This window comes from Ostrinia nubilalis, chromosome 10 (assembly GCF_963855985.1).
Source record: "Ostrinia nubilalis chromosome 10, ilOstNubi1.1, whole genome shotgun sequence".
Lineage (NCBI taxonomy): Eukaryota > Metazoa > Arthropoda > Insecta > Lepidoptera > Crambidae > Ostrinia > Ostrinia nubilalis.
Window position 1 is genome coordinate 16,807,344 of NC_087097.1, and position 22,197 is coordinate 16,829,540.

Below are 22,197 nucleotides of genomic sequence, written 5' to 3' on the forward strand. Positions count from 1 at the left end.
AAAATTGAATATCAAAGCCAGACTACGCCTAATGTCAGATCAGCCGATGGTAGATGCCAAATTTCCAATATCGCGTACGAAGACGGAGAACTTTGTCAATATAGTGGTACATAAGGGTCATAATTAGTGGATGCCGACGATTTTCGCGCTGTCATCTCAACGACTGCCCACCCTTGTCGTTAGAGCAGTCGACTGGATAGAAAGCATGGAATTAACATGGTGATTGATAAACTAGGTGCAAATAAGCATAGGTATTTTATAACCACAGAATGCTTTTTGCTTAAATTTGAAAATAAAGGATATTGTTCTGCGTCCATACATCGTTCGCCCCAAGACCCCCAAGCAATGAAATAATGATTTTTATATGTGAAATTACTTAACGATTGTCACCTTATACTCCACTAGCTTTTCGCTCGCGGCTTCGCGCGCGTGGCCTACATTAGGTACCTACATATTTTACGGAACCCTATTATTTTCCAAAATAAAATTTAGCCTGTTACTCGTGGATAATGTAGCTTTCGAATGGTGAAAGAATTTAATAAAAACGGTCCAATAGTTTTTGAGTCTATTCATTACAACCAAACAAACAAAGTTTTCCTCTTTATAATATTAGTGTAGATACTTAAAGCACGGATAAGCGGGAGATTCGTTACAATAGGAAAAATGCTTCAGATTTTGAGGTTATTAGCATAACAGAAGTACATTTCCATTTTCTATCTTCTATAGGTACTTATAATAAATCTGTAGAGAGGTCAACTCTGTACATGAAATATATTTTCAAAATAACTATCAGGGGGTGATACTGATGCCAAAAATGCAATCAGTAAAATTTTTGTCTGTCTGTCTGTCTGTATGTTCCTTATAGAAACAAAAACTACTCGACGGATTTTAACGAAACTTGGTACAATTATTCTTCATACTCCTGGGCAGGTTATAGTATACTTAGGAATTCCCACGGGAACAGGAATTAGCGGGAAAATCCTTTTGTATGAAAAATCTAAACCGCTTAAGTTAGACGCTTTAAATTTCGCACGTAGGTACTTTAGTAAACTAATTCCCACGGGAACTGGAATTCGTGGGAAAATCCCTTTGTATGAAAAATCTAAACCGCTTTAGTTAGACGCTTGAAATTTGACATGTAGGTATCTTAATAAACTTAAAGCTTAGTTACAACAGGATATTGCAAAATTCCCACGTGAACGGGAAAAAACATTTGAACGAAAAAATCTAAACCGCGTAAGATAGATGAAGGGGGTAAAACGGAATCCACGCGTACGAAGTCGCGGGCGGCCGCTAGTTGCTAATAAAACTATTTATTGTCAAGAATTATATGTATAATAATGCGAATTCCCGTTCCCGTGGGAATTAGTTTACTAAAGTACCTACGTGCGAAATTTAAAGCGTCTAACTTAAGCGGTTTAGATTTTTCATACAAAAGGATTTTCCCGCTAATTCCTGTTCCCGTGAGAATTCCTAAGTATACTATAACCTGCCCAGGAGTATGAAGAATAATTGTACCAAGTTTCGTTAAAATCCGTCGAGTAGTTTTTGTTTCTATAAGGAACATACAGACGGACAGACAGACAGACAAAAATTTTACTGATTGCATTTTTGGCATCAGTATCACCCCCTGATAGTTATTTTGAAAATTATATTTCATGTACAGAATTGACCTCTCTACAGATTTATTATAAGTAGGTATAGATATGTAGGAGAGACGTCTTAATTACACTTTAAATCGTAGATCGATAAAGAACCCCTTTGTCAAACCGTATGAATAGCAGCAAATAGAACTTTGCGTATTGGAAAAATTGGAATGCCTACGGAAAAGCCAAACATTTTTTAAAAAGAAGTTAATATATTTTACTTACATTTAAATCCAAAAATATCTTTATTCCGACCCAAGGGTAAGTAGGCAGTTATGTAGGTATAAATGAAAATACGTATGTAGGTACTTATTATTTATTAATGGTCATGTTCTACATTTTCTATTAAATATGGGCCCAATACATCAATGATGTCGCCATCACAACAAAGTACCATAAATGGTTTAACGAGATTCCGATATTTGTATAGGGAATAAGTTTTTTTTTTGGTATGCATAATTGCTACTTTTTTGCACATAAATGTATGTATGTACCATCCATGATGACAATAGCCTTTCTTTGTGGTAAATCGTTTCCTGGCTTCCCGAAAAGAGACTGGAACATAAAGGTTTCTTTGGGCTACTTCCTCTCTACTAATATGTTGTAACCCTAAATGTGCTGGTACGAAATGTTCCTCCATCATACTGCGTGCTTTCATTACATATTTTGTAAGAGTACTCCTTGAAATGCCAAGTAATGTAGCTATTCTGTCATTTGAATCACCGGTCCTCAGCTTCATTAAATAAGCACCAACTGTAGTAATTCGTGCTCTCTGATAGTATCTATGGCAAAGAAGATCTGAAGGACGAATCTGAAAATAAAATAAAACATCAGATTCACAGTTCAACAATAAGAAGAGCAATATTTATATAGGATTAACGACTTTTGTGTGTAACGGAATAGTAAGATGAGTGATGAAAGATAATTTATGATTTGAACGCTGAATGATGAGGAATGATTGGTCTATGGAGGAAACGAAAGGGATGAATGAGGAACGAGGATTGAGAGTGAGAATAGTGGTAGTTTAAAAGAGTAGTTGTTATGCAGGAAGTATAAATAAAACTTTACTGAGTTTATTTGGCTCAGGGAATTTTTAACTGGCTTTATAATAGTAAAATTATGTTTAATATTATGTAAGTAATAATATTGCAATATTTTAATAATATAAGTCTATTTGTATTATACAGGGTGGAAACGATAAGTGATCTATAACACTTTTAATATTGTGTGGCTGGCATACATTTAGTATGGAGGCTGAAAACATTGAATTTTCGGATAGATCCAGTTAATTCTGTAACTATTTACTGATACCGTTAGAAAGAGCTCGTGAAGCACTTTCAGGATGAGTAACCAGTTTTTCGATATCTTGTGTAGTTTAGAAATAATCGAGTGAGATCACTTATCGTTTCCACCCTGTATAACCTGTATGGATGAGAGTAGTGGCAGATTGAAAGCAATGGAAGGAGTTGAAGGATGGGAAGGCTGATTCGGAAAAAACCTTTTTTATTATTATAATAAACCGGCATAATTATTTTTATGTATTATAAAACTGGCAGGGCTCTTACCTCTCTGGGTTGAATCCAATTTCGAACAATGTTTAATATATCTTGATTATTCTCTGTATCCAAACAATGACTTCAAGTTCGCAATAATGAACAACCACATCCAACACAAACTTGTTGGTGACCTACCGGGGCACCGGTTGGCATATCTGGAGTCTTGTGAAGTAGGTGTGGTATCTCTTTGCAATAATGAGTGACAAGCCCCACAGATGTAGTCATTTGCAGTAACCTGTTTAAAAATAATAATAATTAGAAATAAGTTTAAAAAAATTATCAGTTTTTTAATGTCCCGCACTTAAATTATTTTATTTTAGTATTAATTTACAGAAACCAATAACTTTACAAGAATTAGACTGATTGTATAGCCAATAACATTTTATTAAATAAGGACTTTAGCGTGCATTACCTCTAATGGAGTTAGTCGTTCCACAATTATGTTCCTGATGTTAATATGATGTTGAGTGTTAGTTCTCAGGGACATGAGCTGATGTGAACGTGTTCTAGGCTCTAGTGTTCTACTGCAAAGCACACATTTTCTGCTAAGATTTGAAGTAGATGCATTTGTGTTGTATCTTGGGCTTGGGTCCAACATGTTGTGCATATAAGATCATGAGCTGTAACCTGTAAAAATAAATAGATTCATTGCATGCCATGCCACACATACTCCTGTGCGTTGAATAAATTGAGCCGCAAACCATAAAAAAAATGATAATTCAATATTATGTGCTGTTAGTAGAATTTTGGGTCAGAGGGTAGGGTTAAACAGCTTTAGTAAATAAGCATTGTTGTTATAATAATTAATTATGACGTGTTACAAACTTAGTTACAAAAAATAATAATCTAGTAGTCTTAGTTCCAAAAAACAAAACAAAACAAGCTTTCATTGAGAGCAGGGAGATAGTGTCAAAGTAAATAATTCCTTAGATTTACACTGGATTGTCAACATAATTGTTGTTTCGCTCATGCCTCCATTGCGCTGTACCATCGACTAGTTTCTTACAATCGAATCGGGCCTGGCTGTCCACACTGTCCAGGGTTGAACCACAGATAATAGCGGAACATTAATTTCAAGACAACCCGCCATGAGAATGGCAATTCAGAAGTTTGGCAAGGCTAGTACTTATTCATAAGATTGCAGAGCAAAATGTAGGTACTTACCGATCGAGGTGCTGCCCATTGTTGTGTATAATTAAGTTGCTCATTTTCTAACACCATAGAACCACCAGCCGAGCCTTGGCCGAGCCACACAAAAACAGTAAATCCCAGGCTGAGTATGTCGTTATTGCAATCAATCAGAGTCCGTTTGAATAGCCAAGTTTGTAGTTAATAAAGTTCCGAAAATAAAAGCTAAAACACAAACGAATCACAAAGAAGGATCAAGCAAGACAGCAACACAGCAAGAGTGAGTGAGAGAGAAAAGGTGATGCGAGTGAATGACAATTTGACTAACAAATAGGGATGTCCATTTAGAATAGACATAATCGATTAAATTGATCGTTTTTGAAAATTTTTATTTTTAAACATTGTGTTGCTATAAATATTTATTTTATTTATTTGACGGCGCATCGATTATTTTAGAGCGGGGTAGTCGTCCCGCTCTGACGCAACACCGAGCGCTGGCGCGCGCCCGCAATCGAGCGCAGCCTTCATAGCGGTTACATCGATTTGCAACGCGCAACTACGCTACGTGTTCGGTGGAGTGTCTGTGATTTTCGATTAATTCTAATATCGGCAATGTAATAGAAGTAATATCTCGGTGATTATTAAAATAGCTTGGACTTAATGGTGAAAGTTCGTTTAATTTTCCTCGCCCGATTACCCACGCCAATCTACCCGCTATTTGACACTATTGGCAATGGAGACCCCCGATAATGATAGAGGTACTGATCCTTCACATCAGGGTGACGTGCCTTTATATTTAATAGGACAACCAACAAGACATACACTGGAAGACAATCAATATTTACAACGTATTTAACTTAATCTAAGTGCTGCCTTAATTATAGGTTGCCACGGCATGCAATAGTGGACTTATACATAAACAGTGTCTACACTTAAAGAAAAGAGTAAATATGTAAATGTAGGTAAATAAATGTGATTAAATATACATAAAATGCAATAATCCACTGAAGCGCTGCGGGCGCGGCGGATCTGCGCCCGTCTAAAGGTCTAATGATTAGACTCTAGTCTAATCGATCATACCATTATTTACTTAAATCGAATTAAAAAAGCGCATCTCTGTCTCTGCTCTGTCAATATGTCGGTGACTTTGATTTCGTTTAAATACTTTTAAAATATTTTTTCGAACTGCAACTTGTCCGATAGGTTTGGACACTTGCAAGTAAATAAATAAAATATACATAAAATTATGGTACATACTAAGTCTTTGAAAATCTTAGGGCGATTTTTATCAATGTCCTTTGTCTGCTCGATTGCATTGATGGTAAGGAGCAATGGTATTATTTATAATATCATTGGTAAGGAGGGACTGTTCTAAATACATATTATGATAGTTGAGATGGTTGAGAATATTTCCGGGTCGATCGCTTCCACCTTCGGCCTAGATAGTACCTACCTACCTACTTATACGCCAAACTATCTTATGATTGTTATGCACTGTTAAGTAGGGTTATAATACCTAATTATGATTGTTATGCATTGTAAGTAGGGTTATAAATAATTATAATTTACATAAGCAGCAGGTCGGTTATTTTTATTTAGGCAAATGTAATATTTTAAAAGACAATACGTACGATCAGATATTAAGATCAAAGATAAAGATTTCTGCTGTGAAAAAAAAATATAAAACAGCTAACTTCTATATCAAGTTCCAACGTCGCTATACGTACCTACCTACTTAATGCTACTGGATTATACGTTCATAGCTCAGAAGTTTAGTCCTTTTTCAGCAGTGTTTAGTAAGAATATTATTACAAATGGGCTTTTAGGGATTTTGTTCACATGGAATAAACGACAAAGTTCTTAGTTACTTATCCAATAGGTAGTAGTAACATATATGTAGAAAACAGGAACTTAGATGCCAACGAAAGAAAATAGGCTATCAAATGTTGTTTTGGGGACTTACCTTTATAAAAATATCACATTTAAAAATTCATACCATTTGTTGTTATTTAAAAAACAATGTCAATTTTGACGATTAACTGAAAGTCTATTATCTATGAATATAGTAGCGATATATGGTATCCAGCGGCAATGGCAGTGCAAAATTTTGACAATGACTGTAGTTATCATACTTCGAGTTTGTCCATGGAGACGGCAAAAGTCCTTTAGTTGGCCATAAAGTAAACTTAACGGAAAATGTTACTTAATTGATACCGAGGCGCAACCTGGAAGCATTGCTAAGTGTGCTCCTCGTTACTGGTTCATCGTTCGTCATCGTCATTGTTCGTAAAAACCGGGTCGCGGCAGGCAAATAATAAAATTAGTCTTATGTCTTCTCCCTTATTAACTTCGATGGATAAATAGCTAAACCTCCTTGCGCGTAACTGACGTTTGTTGGAAAACCGATTTTTTCAGGCCATCGGATTTTAATTTCAAAAGTCATTGACCAATCCCAGTTCATATAATAACTATTATGACGTTTTCTATTGGCCAAAAGATTTAACTCTCTAAAAATCCGCGTGCAACCATATCCTGCTTAAATATTGTGCACTTTATTCAGCACAGATTAAACAAGCTAAATGACAAATAGAATAGATTGAAATGACAGATTGCACTTGAATTACCCTACAGGTATCATCAGTCTGGTCTTATTAAAAGACTAAGATGCCAAGAATTACAAGATTACTTTCACTGTAGGAAAAATGGAAATAATAATTACTTTTTCAAATTTAAAAATTGTAAGCATGTAAATTTAGGATAATAGCCTGTCCGGGAACATCAGAAAACAACGAACAACCCAATGAGATAAAATCACGTCAGTCCCCATCCCGCGTAATAAGCCCCAGACAAGGCGTTATTCCCGCGACCCGCCTCGTTGCGGCGTGATAAGTGATAACAATCGCGCAAATTGGGACGATCCCGCCGCCCCACACGTTATCTGGAGAGATAGCTCCGCAGATAGTGAAATGTTTCGGTTGACTACAGCCAGCATCTCAACACGTGCGAAAATTTTAATTAAGTAATCTCACTCATCATAATAAGAAGGAAAGTGACAGTTTTCCTTCTTCTGAAATGATTTCAGCTTAAGTTTTTTATTGCCGCAGAAAAGATGGGCGTCCCACTGCGTTTTCACGGGGCACGTAATCGATTTTAAATTTTCTTCGCTACATAGTGCCTACACTGCTTATTGAATTTGACAGCAGTCTAATTTTGCTGTTTTTCATAATATTTTTTTCATCTTCGTATGTTTCTAGGTATATAAACATCACATCCTTTTAGACGAAATCACCTTCCATTAAGTGATTATGACATGATAGTCCATTTGCGCGGTTCTTCGCAGGCAGCATTCGGCAAGACGGGTGACGTTTCATACGTAAAACCATTGAATATAAAAATAAAAAGGGATAACACTCTTCAACCGGTGGTTGAAATTTTCTTACGTCCTAAGAACCGTGTTTGATACGAAGAAAACATATTTAAATGAATCAAAACTGAATGTTAGTAAGCCCCTGGTAACCCAGCTGTGAAACATACAGCTCGTAACAGATCGACGTCAAAAGATCGCGCTTGGAATTTTAAGTAGAGCCCAAAAGATCTCTTTTGTTACCTTTATTCTATAGTGCCATTTGAATCACAATGACACTAATGTAGAGTACCGTACCGATACATTTTAAAAACTAAGATTAAGGCAGAATTGGAAAAAGGTCAAGCAATACGTTTTCAATGAGAAAACTTAAATATAAACGACCTACTTCTAGCTAAAAACAAAAACGTGTTCTTAAATTGAAGACGCTGACTGCATTTTGAATAGCACTTAGTCTAGTTTCTGGGGCATAAATGTACATTACTCTCCGAAATTGAAAATTTCAGTTAATAGTTTTTTAAATGTCAAATGTATAAAACTTACTTGCTCCTATATTTTTGTTACTTAATCCAGTTACCGTACAATTACAAAACTTTAATTCCATTAATCAATTTCATACCTTAAAAAATCACTTGTTGTCCAGAAATTCTGATTCGACCATCCGAAATATTGCCTTCATGCGAATCTACATAGATATTTCATGTGGGAAGAGCATTAACGTTGTTAGAGCTTTACAAATGGCACGCGCAATTTCTATTCTGATTTCTTAGCATCTGGCTTCAATTAGACTTGTAAAACGACTGTTATTATATTTATCTCGGAAGAAATTATCGTTTCAAGATTTTGAATTCTTTTGAAGTAGGTACAGCGCACATCCGCTCGTTTGACTGTAGTGAGCTAGTGACGTGAACTAGTTTACTTGAATCGATTTTAAATGATTACAGTCGTAAATGTTATCCACGCCATTTGTAAGCCGTTTTGTTTTTTGATTCTGGAGATTAGTTGACTGCTGACCCTATTTTTGAAGATTTATTATGCAATAACATAAAATGGTTCCGTTTATACCCCATAAGCTTAATCAATCAGATTATTTGTGTTTGTTTTAACCCCTGTTCTATCTCTAAAATACTAAGTAATGTTCATAAATCATGATTATCGTTGTTACCTGATTAAAGAGCACATACATACGAGTAGCTTAAAATGGTCAGCAGTAACAGTAGTTCCTGGAGCCCGCAAGCTGCCATTAATATTGTGTCGCGTGTCACCAGCACGCGCGTTGATGGATCGCCGTGACGTCACGCTGCACGCGCTCCTGCTTCCAGGAACGTTCTGCGCTCCAGCTGTATGGATTCCTGCTCCAATTAATCAGGTATCCGTTTAATGGAACGTGCCTGTAATTGATTAGGTCTGTAGACTAGACTTTGTTGGACAATTTAACAGTTAACATTTTTTGACTAACATAAAAAATGCTTATGAAACGAATGATGGAATGAAAACAAAAGTAGGTACTATTAAAGTTAGAAAAGTACGAGTAGTAGAGACGCAGAAAGGCTGCAGAAATGAATGTTATGCTAATATTAAAGGTAGAGTACGAGTAAATCTTAGTTACCTAAGTAATGTTAGCTATAGTAATGTTATATTTGTTCAAAGAATTAGTCGCATCACTAGAAGATTACAATATGAAAGGTGAGGCGCCGGCGCAGCGCGTTATCCATTCGCGTATCGGTGCCGGCTGATTGCGATCTGTGGCTATTCGTGAGAATAATTATATTCCTTTCTCGATAATTCGAATCGATACTAATAGCAGACGACACGATGGCGACAGATTATTACAACTTAACGTACACAAGCAAAAACTTAACGTTAACTCTACAAGACTGTGATAAAATCCTATTTAAAAATTAAGTATTTAAATCTAAAATTTTCATACGGCTGCTGCAAATTGGGCACATAGAGTGTGAAAGCAGTCAGAGACAGTTTAAACGATAAATGCAGTTAAATGCACGAGGGCTTTGGCTAAGGCAGTCCATTAGATCCCACGCCAGGGCTGGTACAGCTCTACTTAGATTACATACCTACGCTTTATTCTTCAATAACATTGTCCGATTCAAAACGCTTTCATGTCGTCAATTTTCCAAACGAAGCAAGTTCTTCTCTTCATCTTTATTTTGTATGGATCGGGTCTACGTCAATTTGTATTCAGTGCAGTTGATCTCTGACACCGGTTTATATTTTCGGCAGGAATTTTTGTTACGTCGCGGGTTCCTTGAGGCCGCTGCAAATTATTCCTCCACGACGTGGCTAGTCCCGACAGCACCCTCGTCAAGCGCCGGCAATTCTTCTGTCGGCGACAATGTGGGTCGTAAACCGATGTTATTGAGATCATAAAACGTATTCAAAGAACGGAATAGCCTGTTACAATCACTCTGGAGGGTAGTCGCCTCTATTTGTGAAGTAGGAGGGAACGGAATTTGATTACCTGTACACAGTTCAATTAATAATAATACTTCTTCAAATTGTTTGCGTTTACGTAGTAAACTGAAAGTAATACGAATTTATTATATGGAGCTGGATCAGTGTTTTGTTTTTGAAAATAAAGCCTTATTTACTGTCTTCCCCGCGAGTCTCATTTCATTATCACAAATATTATTATCAGCTAATTAACTTTAACGGCGGAGTAAAATGAGTGCAGCGCTTTAATGCGCTTTATGCTCCGTTAAAGCTATTTTTATTCATGGCAAAATTATAAAAATAAATATGTAGGTATATCAAAACAATTTTCATTAAAAGAGTGAAATTTTCTTAAATTCATAAAAAGCACTGAAAAGTTTAAAACTCAATACTCGATACTCAATTCTTTATTGCATCCATAATGTTACAGAGGTGGTACTTAACGTACACAGTTGCTTGAAAGCAAAAAGTTCAAGGCCCACCTGGCAGTTTCAAGTGCGTAAAATCATGTTTGAGTAAATAACAGTCAGAACATAGCTAATTGTAGCTATACGTATGTTGAGGTGTAGACCAGTGAGTGCAGGGCGTGGGGCCGCCTCCCGCCCGTGTGGTGATTGACGATTGACCTCTCCATGCATCAATGTTCGAGATGACGTGTTCTATTTCCATTTTAGGAATGTTTTGACTTTAAAGAGTGTATTGAATCCACTTTAAAAATATCTTGACACTTCTACATTATCATCATTATTATTGGGTCATTTAGTCACCACTGCAGGAGCACGGGGCCTTTTAATTTACAAATTGTAAAAAGAGGACTTGGGCTGGTCTTTCCATGTTTCACATAAACAACATGAAATTTTGCTAATAAATAGTACTCGTACCGTCGTCGTTACTTTAATTATGTTTCTGTCCTCTCACTCCAGATATTTGTAAGGTTGTATTGGGAATAAAAGTAGTGGTTAATAAAAGCTATCGATACTGGCCCACGAAGGGCCCTCGCTCACCTGTCGGCCGCAGGCGGCGCCACTCTCGCCTCGGATTAAGCCCTCGACGCGATTTGCATTCGGCGCGCGGGCAATTAACAACGCAGCGGTGCAAAAAGTCCTCAACGTCCTTTTGCACTCAGGAATTGACGCCTGAGTAATGGAAAGCGAATAGAATGTTTACGACTAGCTAGTTTTAATATCGGATAAGTTAGTAGAACTTGTTCTCATTAACAGTGGTGCCAATAAATGTGTTTTGTAAAACTCGAAGCTTATTCAGAAAATAATAAATCATAGCAGCAAACGGCTGAATCATTATCAAAAAATAAAAAAGTATTACTCCAATTTCAAGTTCTGCAAAATATTCCGACTTGTATTAAACGAGAAGTTCATTACATCACCAAAATAAGTTGTAAACAATTCAAGAAATGGGAACAAAAATCAAAGGAGCGGAGTTAGAATCGCGCTGCTACGAACTCGCTGAAAAATTCAAAGACCGCTGCAAAGACTCGCTCCTTTGTGCTGAATATTTCACCGCCATACTTCCACGCAGTCACATATTTTCTGCCTCGCGAACACAAACTTGTATTGCAATGACCGAGTGAATCGATTACGTCTCTGAATTGTTTAGGTGTGTAGTGTAATGATGTGACAACATAAATAAGACTTGCTTTTTTTTTCAGGTATATCACCCTCCAGTCATCTGCCCACCAACCGATCACTACGTTGTGACGCAGTCTAAAAGTATTTTTAAGGTGAGTGAGGACTATTTTCGTAAAACGGGCCTTGTCAAATATTGCGATGTGAAAACTAATAATATACCTACGTATACATGCTAACGATTAAGGAAAGCTACGAGAGCGTTCTACGGTAAAAACTTCCAAATTGCCCTTGTGCAGTTAACACTCCAAGCGAGGCAGCCGGTGCGCGCTTCAAAGGGCTCGGGTGTAAATATTTACTCACGTGCGTAGGCGCAACACCTGGTTTTTTCATGAAACCATTTTAAAATGTGGAATTTCAGTCATGTTAAGGTTATTTTGAGATATTTTAATTTTTATGATGTAAATTACTACACCTATCAATTATTACATTTACTGATTCAGTAGGTAGTACAGAAATCTATCTATGTACAGTACAGTAATTACATTCGTAAATGAAGAAAATGAAAATTTGATAAAATTGGTGGTGGAACTGCTGGCTCGAGAATGATTGATTCAGCGCAAGTTTCATGCTCGACTGTCATACTTTTCGAAATTATTTTTAATCTCACAAGTTTAAAAGAAAAATCTGTTTACGGTACGCGGAGACTGAGATCAAATTCCCTGTCTTGTAATATCCCGGAGTCGACTACACGCAGGATTACTTCGACAAGTAATTTGGGGGTTCCCTCCCCCTCCCCCTCCCCCTTTCTCGGGACGCTTGACCTTTTAACTGCCGCGTAAAAAGACAATGTGTGCCCTCATGTTTAGTAACCAATCCCGTACTTAGGGAAAGGTTTGGTTTCATATTGTGTTTTATTGGGCTCTCTACAGTAGGGACACTTACTGCGGACTTAATGTATTATTGTAGTTGATTTTTCATTTTGTTCGCAAACTGTATAATAACTAAATACTTTAAGTTGTGAAACAATTAATACGCTTAAGTAAAATACTGGATAAGTAGATATTCCATTTTGAAACTGAAAGGACATTGTCAGAAACCGCCTAAAAACCGCCCAAAAACATTAACCCATCATAATTATTTTCTATTTTTTTTAATACATTAAGCACCCTTTCATTCTAATGGACACTTAAGCATTGAAAAATTAAATAAATAAGTCTTTTAACGTTTATTCTATAATACTATTACAACTTCCGGACGTTTTGGTGCGTGGCATGGTCTAAAACCTATCAAGTTCCATAATTTTTGCCGATAAAATCTGTACGAGGCATTACCGTACTTTATTGCTGGGAGTCCATGTATAGTGATGTTCCTGCGGCCATCATAGACAATAAAATATCGATTTTGAAAATAAAATAAATCGATTTAACTGCTTTGAAGACTAGATTTGCGTTAAAAGCTAAAAAGATATTGACACTATTACAAGAAGCTATCTAAAGTGTCCAACTGGTCGAAGGTCGTAAATAAAATAAAAATAATTAGGACCATAAACTGATATTCATGGTATCATAACTGTAAAAGTGTCAGAATCCGATGTTGAATCCAATGCCAGTTGAAGTGTGAGAAACATATATATATATATATTTTTTTTTATGTGACAGGAGGCAAACGAGCAGACGGATCACCTGATATCAACCTAGTATAGTTGCCAGTCTCTCATAATCTATGCCAATGAGGGTTTTCGCGATTGAAAAATCCGCCAGATGGCAATACGTAGACGTGAGGTCCAAATGCTGCATGATTGGTTATTTTTGACATGACATTGACAGATATCCACCAATCATGCAGCATTTGGACCTCGCGTCTACGTATTGCCATCTCGCGGATTTTTCAATCGCGAAAACCCTCATTCATAGCACATGTATAATAATAGACCAAATGAACTTTTATAGATTGTGAAAGAGAAGATAAAGATTTTATTATTTTATTAAAATCTTGCTACGAGGTATTTTTTCAGTAGAAACCAGGATTGGATAATCGCTACAGGCAAGTATCAGAACATTTTATAAATATTTTTAATCGATTATATCCTTGTGAATCGTTTTAATAAATTGTCATTTTACTTTTTCAATTAAAACTTTTTCAATCCCTAGTCTTGTCAAACTGTCATAATGTCAACAAATTATAAATGTCACGTCAGTTGACTCAATTTCAGTCTTCTGTGCGTTTATTGTATTTTTATTTCAATGATGAAATAGTGCTAAAGGGTTAGTACTAAAACTGAAAGCCTTTTTTCAGAAAGAAAACCAATGTGGTGCCCTTATTATTCATACTGTTTGAAAGTTACAAGTCAGTGATACAGAGTTGCCGACATTATAACTCCGTAGTGATACCATACCAAAGAAGAAGTTTTCCTAAACACTTGTGTTGTTTTTATATGTGATCGAATAAAAAGGATTAATTCTACTGCTCAAATGGAATAACTTATCCCAAGAGACCGAATATAAAAAAAAACCTCTCCATAGAAATTATCACCATCACGAGGATGTGAATTTTTTTGAGAATTTGATATTGGTCCTGTAAGAAAAGTAGTTGTATTTCAGTAGTAGAATCAACCCTTCTTGTTTCATCAGCAAGAGTAACTATAAAAACGCCCTGTAGGTAGGTATTATTAAGCTGAAGAGTTTGTTTAGTGTCAAAGACTGTCACACAGTGTAACTTAAATTGGCATATTATGATAATGAACATAAAAACTTAAATAAATATTTATGTTAATATTTTTTCTATTTATTTATTTTCCCAAAGCTTCACATTGACAGCTGAAACAGCAATACTGTTGTAAAACTAAACTTGGAACAAACTGTTACAAATATTTTACAAATTAAAATAAAACCGCATGTTGCTTTACTTTCTCGTATAGGTAATAAATGTAATTAATGGCTAGATTATTAATGTTACTTTGTTACCCTCAATAGTGAGGAGATCTTATAAAATGGTAACCCTGATTTTTATTGTCATTCAAGTGCTCTTTCTTCGCATAGGCTTCTGTGATTTGGCCAAGGGCCACACACATTGCGATAACATTATGCGACATTGATTTGACAGCAGCGGAGTGAAGTCTTGCGACTATGCAAAATGATACCCTGTAATCGTAGCGCATACAGACATAGACGGGGCGGGGCACATAGCTCGTAGAGCTGATGGCCGCTGGGGCAGGAAAGTTCTTGAGTGGCGACCACGAGCCGAAAGACGTAGCGTGGGCAGGCCTCCCACTAGGTGGACCGACGATCTGATGAAGGTCGCGGGAGGTGCCTGTATGCGAGCGGTGCAGGATCGGTCTTCGTGGAAATCCTTGGGGGAGGCCTTTGTCCAGCAGTGGACGTCTTTTCGGCTGAAACGAACGAATGAACGATACGTATTACCACTATTTACCAGACATTACTATTTATTGCATACTCGCCGGATTACACGTAGGAGCAGGCGCGTAACAGCTTCGGCCTTGCATTATTATAAGATCTTGTTCCGCCCTTTTACGAACTTCCTCCGTGAGGATATCCCCGCCGAATTCTATGATGAACCTATCAAAAGTCATATTCTGCAATGTCAACCCACCACAAGGTGGACCGACGACCTGATAAAGGTAGCGGGAAGGCGCTGGATGCAGGCCGCTACCAACCGTGCGATGTGGAAGTCATTGGGGGAGGCCTATGTTCAGTAGTGGACGTCCTGTGGCTGAAATGATGATGATGATGAAGAAATGAATGAAAATGACAAATCTTCGAACGTGTATAATACCGTGCCAAAGTAATCATATAATTTTGGCACCTTAATAACTATTTCCGTTTTTGTTGTAAAGATCATGCAGCGCTACTTGCGGATATTATTGGAAAGAAAACTATGTGGGCTCTAGATCTGAAGCCGCTTTAACGAACACGAAGTGCTCATACAATGCGGCGTATTTTCTTCCAGTCTTTAGTCAGGACTTTAGTCGAATTAAAACCCCGGTTGAACGTGATGTAGCCGCACTAGAATACGATGCTTTTTTGCATAATCGCAAGACTTCGTTCCGGTGTCGACCGAATGTTATCATGATGTATGTGGCCCAGGGGTTACCGTAGCCGCTAAGGTTTGAAACTTCTTGCTTAAAATATTGTAGTCTTTGGCATAGACTACGATGGTAGTCATGGAGATAGGAGTTTGTTATCTCGTGTCAGATGTAAATGGTGAAAAGAAAACTCATGATTCGTGATATTTTTATGTAATATGTAGGTATTTTATAAAAGTGGAACCCCGAGTGATCTCCAAAACCCATTCTATTATTATATACGATTCGGCTTCGATATCTATAATACAATAGGAGTTTATTTCATGTGTCAGATGACAAGGGTGGAAACAACCTACGATTCATGTTGTTTATTTACGTGCAATATGTGGGCATATTATAAAAGTGGAATGCCGAGTTGTATTTCTAAAACTTGTTCTATTATTTTATACTATTTGGCTGCGACTCGGCGTGACGACAATACAAAACATTTTTCGCGAATCGGTGTTCATACATTCACACAATACATTAGACGCCATGTTGTCATAAACGACATATTATAAAATCGCTGTGATTTAATATTCTTAATCATTAATTTTATGGCAAGTGTCCATCAGGAATCATTGTTCTTACACACAGAATCGTATTATTTCGCTTTCGGGTAGTAATATGTCAAAATTGTTGGTTCTTAGGCGAACAATGTATGGAGAACGAACATTGTCCTTTAAATGGATTTTTTTTTCTTAAATTATTTATAAGTAACCTAGTATGAATGAACATCGGGAAATAAAAAGATAAAAACTATTAAACAGTACTGTACCGTTATTCGAAGCCTTTATAATGAGAGTAGTGTCTGTCTTTTCCTGTTTGAGTACTAGTTTTGACGTATAATCTGCCCACGTGACTTCCGCTCCGGTCCCCCACCGCTAGGGTTTCTGATTTCTCGACCTATTTTTTTTCTCGAGTTTCGGGAATTCTCGAGGCCAAAGTCTCGAGTTTTCTCGGGTCTCGAGTCTTTTAATGAAAACTGTTAAAATCGGTTGAAATTTAATAAAAACACAGGTTTTTTAATCTAATATACCTACTTTTATTGCACAACAACCAATATTAGAATTTAATACCACTTATTTTGGTAAGGAAAGTAACAAAAAATTAAATCTTCTATCATAAGTAATATTAAATAATAATAATAACAAAAGTCATAAAGTCGCGTGTACTTTAAGGGTAAATAACAATAAAAATCTGGAGCTACAATTGAATAACTTGTTTTCCAAATAACACAAGTCCAAATAGCAAAATTACGATAAATAGTTCTTTTTTTATAAACCAAAAAAACTTTTTAACAAATCTTTAAAATAACGACTTGAATAAACTTTACGAGGAGGTACGAGTATCTAACTTAACAGACAGTTAATAAATTTTTCAGTCTTTAAATCAGTCAGAGTTAAACATACATAATAAATATAGCATACTCGTTGGTGAACATTATTACTTAGTTTCGATTGAGATCATTACTTGCAAATCAAATCAGTTAAAAAAGGAAAGACTAGGCCAGTCTAAAAGCAACAATAACCTATTGAATAATTAAAAACTAACTTTGGTCTAAGAAAATAGGCTTTCAAGAATATTATAGCCTCAAAATCGAAACTCGAGAATTCTCGAGCTCCGGTAATTTTTTTCTCGTCTCGAATGAAGCCAAATTTCTCGAGTTTTCTCGAGTTCTAGAAAGCTCGAGCAGAAACCCTACCCACCGCCTAAGCACGCCTCAATTAGCGACACTAGCGCCACCAACGGTAGCTCGAAACTAGGTTTCGATATTCTCGCCATTGGTGTTTTAGTTCCCGTTCGAGACGGTCGTAGAATTAGCTCCGCTAGTTCGCGACCCATCTCACAGGTACTAGTCGTGACGTGATTCAGGTAAAATATTACCATCATAATGTAAGTACTTTAAATTATTATGTACTGGCTGAAAACTTATAAAAATTACTGTGATTACTTATTTCGCAGTGTAATTTATTTTTACAACGGTGTTACCGTTCGGGGGTAGATTGCATTCAATCTAACTCAGTGTAATTTTAAATAATTATCTTTCTTCTCTAGTAATACTTGTACCTAACGGTATTCCGTTAGACGTGTTTCAAAAGTAACATTACTTTTTAGCAATGTTTGTTTCTAACGGTTTTTCGTTAGATATGTTTTTAAGCTAACTTTTCTTCTTAGCAATGTTCGTACCTGACGGCGTGTTCCGTTAGATGTGCTTTAAAACTAACATTCCTTTTTAGCAATGTTTGTGCCTAACGGTTTTCGTTAGATGTGTTTTAAAACTAATATTCCTTTTTAGCAATGTTCATTCCTAACGGTATAACACTCCTTTTTAGCTGTGTTTGTTCCTAAGGGTTTTCCGTTAGATGTCTTTATTTTCAAAAGGAAAGAGGAAATATTATGTCCACGTGCAGAAGAGGAGCAAGAGTTGGCGTAGAGGTCAAATCAAAGGATGGTGTGGTGTAATGTGATAGTCGCAAGATGTGATTGCTTGCTACAATAAGCTGTAAGTACCAACTTACCAATACCATTTCAGACATACGAATTCCATCGGACGGATTGTGTTGATTTATAAATCAATAAAATAAATAAACGGTAAACTACCTTTATCAATATGCATCCGGGGAAAGTATGAAAACTTCCACTAGGTAGGGTAGCGTACCGACGTACCTATTCTACCGCCATTATGGAAGTCTAATGCATGGCTTATAACCCAAGAGTGAAGTGTGCAGTTTGTCCTATTAGGATACGGTACGTAGGTATAATAATACCTTTGTGGTTTTCTTAAACTATGATTTCAGGAAAACGCTATGCTGTTACTGTGTAGATAAACAGTGAGTCTGTGTAATAAACGGTGAAGGATGAACATCGTCTATTCAGCCTGATACGCAGTTTATTTGATGCTAGCGGCGTCTGGAAAATTTTTCGGCAGCAATACGATCGCAACTCTGCTCCGCAGATCGATCTGAGATTTCGCCTTATGCTAAATACCTACAGTGGAAAACTCAAACTGGCTACTCGGCAAGCTAGACGGCAGTGTAACCAAAACGCAGCAGCATAATCCTGTAGCGAGGGTAAGTTCTCTTGGAGCAAACAGGGAAAAACCAGGAGCCAGAACATTTTCTCCCTCATCCCACGGGATAGGAGAAAACTCAAACACTCAAGGAGTCTCATATTGAGCCAGGCAACGCCGCTCATTTTTATTTACGTCGAGAGGTCTTAGTAAGGCATTGGTCCAAACCCTCTTGTTATCCCTCATCCCACTGGGATAGGAGATTACCCAAAGAGAATCGGACTCAAATCATTACATTTCGAGCCGAGCAACCTCGCTCATTTTTATTTACATCGAGAGGTTTTAGGGCATCGCTCTAAACTCTCATGTTATCCCTCATCCCACTGGGATAGGAGATTACCCAAAGAGAACCGGACTCAAATCATTACATTTCGAGCCGAGCAACCTCGCTCATTTTTATTTACGTCGAGAGGTCTTAGGGCATCGCTCTAAACCCTCATGTTATCCCTCATCCCACTGGGATAGGAGATTACCCAAAGATAACCGGACTCAAATCACTACACTTCGAGCCGAGCAACCTCGCTCATTTTTATTTACGTCGAGAGATCTTAGGGCATCGCTCTAAACTCTCATGTTATCCCTCATCCCTCTGGGATAGGAGATTACCCAAGGAGAATCGGACTCAAATCATTACATTTTGAGGAAAGCAACCTCACTCGTTTGTATTTGCGGTTCAAAGACATGAGGGCATCGTCCTAAATCCTCATAATTTTTCAAGAGTTATAGAACCCAAACGCCTTATTCCACGGCAAACGAAAATAAGTAAAGTTGCCGAGTAGACATGAGGGCTTCGCCCTAAATCCGCATAACTATAAAAGGGTCTGAAATTATATTTAACACGGCAAAATTAAAGTAATGTTGCCGGGAGGACATAAGGGCATCGCCCCAAATCCTCATAATTTTCAAGGGTTATGGAACCCTAATTAAAATGCTTTATTTCATGACAAAAGTAAGCTATTTAAGACCTGCCATGGGTAAAAGGTGGAGACAGAGATCATGAGATTACGCAAAAATTACTCGATTCGTGTCAGTTTGGCTTATTTCATTACTGCCGAGATGATACAAGGGCATCGCCCTAAACCTTCAGAATCTTGAAGGATGTTAATTAATCGGGGCCGCAGCTATGCGCCCTGAATTTTTGGTACCGAACAGTTAACGCCTGGAGAAATTAAATAAACTTAAGCCTTTATGCAACCTCTGCATAGTAAAGTTACAACTATTGACCTGATAGTCTTTTAAATAAGGTATACATTCATAGACGCTTGGCGGGTACCACAAAGTACTGAATACTAAAATAAGTATTTGTCTGCTATACATACCTATAGTACACCGACAGACTCATGCAAATGTTCTGACGGCAATTGATTCGCACAGAAAGAGTCGCGACATTCGCGCCCTTACCTATTGGACGACTTCATTCTGGGGTAACTCAGGACCCATCCTTGCTTCGGGGTCAGATATAACCCATGCCCCTTTTGTAATAAAAGCACACAAGTCTGGATAATAAACACAATGAAGTCGGTCCTTACCTGTATAAAATAAATAAACAAAATAATAACAGTCTTACAAACTAGTAACAGTAAAAGGTGAACTCCATAAATACAAAATGGCCTAACCGAGTCTCGGTTACCAAAAACATACAGATCAAGTCACGTAACGTTACAAATCCTAAAGCATTGGCTCTTCTCATGTTATAACACTACAATTCATGATTTGCGTGAGGCAAAGAGCATTTTAACCGCCAACTTGAGGCGCTCATGGCACCCAATACCAAATACTTATGATCCACAATAACCAAAAGTATAAAGCTTATCTGAGCTTAAAACAAATTGGGCACGCTGCATGGTAACGCATTTCGCAATTGAATTTCACTGTACAACGAAAACAGTGACTTTAGTAAACCGTACTTACTAAATATATATTAAACCGCGTAGGTTTACATACTACAATTTGTTATTTTCTCATTTATACAAGCCATTACATTCGTTGGAGAAAAGATTGCATACCAAAAGTCACACAAGTCTTTAGTCTCTTAACTGAACTTTCCGTGTGCCCTATTATAGTGTCAATGACTACGTCTTGTCTACTTAATTTAAGTAAATAAATATAATTTATTATTAATGTCATATGACACCATGTCATATTGTTAATTCGACCTTTTGTGCACCTCTGTGGTTCAATAAAAATTGTCGTATAAATATGAACGACTTTTACGAGGAGTTAAAGGGAATAAATCAAAACCTTCAGTCCAAGAAAGTAATTTAACTCTGTTTTTTCCAATTATCACTGTGACCTTAGGTTCACACAGAAGTACATAAACATGGTTGGAATTAATTTTGGATAATGTGCCGCACTCTTAAGCTCTTTGCTTGGGGCCGAAAGTCCTTCGCCTACCTACATAGTACAATTTACAAAATTCGTATTTGATGTGATTTAAATCCATCAATTATTATACTGTAACGAAGGTAGTCACAAGCAAAATGTTGTGGCACACACAACTGTTCACGAGTTAACTTGTTTACAACAGCCTCGTGAAATATTCTAATACCTACCCGACTCGCTAGGTCAATAAAGTAATTTGTCTCTGCTGACTATTGTCACAAAAATTAGTACTTACCTACCTACTGGCAACTTAGGTATGTACACTTCAATGAATCATGAGTGACATTGGCGATGATATAAAACTTAGTGTTACACAAACATCATTACATAAATATTTTTACATAAATATTATTACATCGTGCAAATGAGCGATCGTCCAACGGCATTCAGGGTGATGAAAATAAATCATTCGAAATTAAATCCGATGCCCACCCTAAGGGCCTTGATGAAACCTGATAAGGTTTAGATCGGCTACGAAACTATCATTTAATTCTAGCTGTGCTTGCGACTTCGTTTGCATAACTTCTCTCGCTTTCGCAACATTCTTATTGATGCTCCGCTACTATTGGTGGTAGAATGATGTTATTATGATTTTATACATAGAATTCGTGGTTAAAGGACTCCAACACAAAGATAGTTTTTGTGTTGATGCAAACAAACTCTTGTTCAGCCCTATAACATTATTATCATAATTGTAATTACAATAATACATAATTACATATTAAGATTGCTCTGAATTAAGCTGGTTGACTAACCGTCAATAAGCTGATCTAGCTGACAAGTTATCACTGTTAGCCCTAAAGATAATGGTCGCACAGTCTTACCACAGCACCGACGTTTGTAAATCGCAAAGTTTACTAAGTTTGTACTAGGAAAGTCTGTATTATTATAAATTTTATCAATTCCGACTCAAACTTCGCTATCCCTAGC

At 36.9% G+C, this 22,197-nt stretch overlaps 1 protein-coding gene and 1 long non-coding RNA gene across 2 annotated transcripts in view; one reads left to right on the plus strand and one right to left on the minus strand.

Annotated features, from left to right (window-relative positions):
• Nucleotides 1-22,197, plus strand: part of LOC135075367 (calcitonin gene-related peptide type 1 receptor) — a 144,139-nt gene that overhangs the window by 83,266 nt on the left and 38,676 nt on the right. The window contains exon 4 of the mRNA XM_063969813.1: nt 11,812-11,883. The gene's annotated coding sequence lies outside the window, so the exon portion shown is untranslated. The remainder of the gene's footprint in view (nt 1-11,811; nt 11,884-22,197) is intronic.
• Nucleotides 1,976-4,742, minus strand: LOC135075634 (uncharacterized). The gene is made up of 4 exons (XR_010258078.1): nt 4,367-4,742; nt 3,615-3,829; nt 3,212-3,437; nt 1,976-2,457 (listed from the first exon to the last, which is right to left on the minus strand). It is a non-coding gene; the product is annotated as an uncharacterized LOC135075634 (long non-coding RNA).